Genomic DNA, 1830 nt, shown 5'->3' on the forward strand with positions numbered 1-1830 from the left:
TATATATATATATATATATATATATATTGTTGTTGTTGGCACTCCGCCGCTTACGACGTCGACGGTTCCAGTTGATCCGATCAGCGGAACAGCCTGCTCATGAAATTAACGTGCAAGTGGCTGAGCACTCCCCAGACACGTGTACCCTTAACGTAGTTACTGTGAAATGCTGGCCAACAAACTGAAATCAGCAATTCACATCAAACACTGAAGAGAGCGTTAATGTAGCTCGACAGTGCACGCCTACACCGTTGAAACCATTGAAAAACTGCGTTTTGAGCAGCTAGACCATTATGTAGACAGTCCTGATCTCTATGTATACAGTCCTTTTGACCGCTCAAACATTCTTTACGAGGTCATTGGTTTGCACGGAGGACGAAGCGCTAGACACAGTGCATAAATAGACGAGGAACTGACCGAAAGCTTTCTCCGATGGAATAAGCAAGCTTCTGGAACAAGTAAGCATGCTGACCGCTTGAAAGAGTCCATCAGAAAGCAAGGACACTAACTCGAAGAATGATGTAATTACTCAGACAGCGCTTTTGTTTTATTAAATTACAACACGAAGAGTGCATATAATCTTTGGCTCACCCTCATATATGTCTGTGAGAGTGTATGTGTGTGTGTGTGTGGGGGGGGGGGGTATTGTTCTTTTTCATGTGTATTTCGTGCTTTGGCTGTGTTTGTCTATTCAGCTAATATAGAAGTACCATTTATTTTTAATGTTTGTGCACTTTGGCTGTGGCATATAATGATATCTACATATAGATATTTTTGATTTGCGTCCCATGTGTATATCAAGTATTAATTTGCGTGTGTCTATATGTACGTGCAAGTACATACATCCATATATATATATATATGAATATATATATATATATCATCATAAATATAAGGGATTAGCAATTGAGTTGCTTCTCCAACATACTGAAAATTTAGAAATAGCAGTCAAAGAACTACTGATTCTAAACTACAAATTTTTCTCTAAAACGGATGGCGATATTTATGGCACACATAGAACAAAAAACCGGAGGGAAAACCACAAACAAAACAAGCCTTTAGTTAATTGGGTACGAATCGTTTCATGGTTAAGTGAATGAAAATTTCACTATTCCAATCTTCAGCCCAAATATTCTGATAAATTCGAAAGTGTCTCTAAATTTATCAGAATATTTGGGCTGAAGATTGGAATAGTGAAATTTTCATTCACTTAACCATGAAACGATTCGTACCCAATTAACTAAAGGCTTGTTTTGTTTGTGCTTTTCCCTCCGGTTTTTTGTTCTATGTGTGCCATAAATATCGCCATCCGTTTTAGAGAAAAATTTGTAGTTTAGAATCAGTAGTTCTTTGACTGCTATTTCTAAATTTTCAGTATGTTGGAGAAGCAACTCAATTGCTAATCCCTTATATTTATGATGATAAATGGTCTTACCGATAAAGGTTTTTTTCATACTGAACTACTTGGCAAAATTGTTAATTATTAATTCTATTATTAATTGACGATTCCCTGCCCTCATTTCTTGTATATATATATATAAATATATATATATATATATATACATACATACATATATATATGAATTTGCCTGAATGTAGACATGCTTATGTACATTTATATAGTTGTATCAATACCCATATATATATATGTATATGTAGCTATGTTTATACCTGTATATAGGCATGTAGTGAAGTTGCATGAGTGTGTATCGATTTATATGCTAAGTAACTAAATATCTGTACATGCCGTATGTGAAACACTGTGTCCAGAGGGACTATCATATTTCATTAGAACAAAGAACGAAACTAATATTTTATATATATATATAT

The sequence above is a fragment of the Octopus bimaculoides genome, chromosome 27, assembly GCF_001194135.2.
Source record: "Octopus bimaculoides isolate UCB-OBI-ISO-001 chromosome 27, ASM119413v2, whole genome shotgun sequence".
Lineage (NCBI taxonomy): Eukaryota > Metazoa > Mollusca > Cephalopoda > Octopoda > Octopodidae > Octopus > Octopus bimaculoides.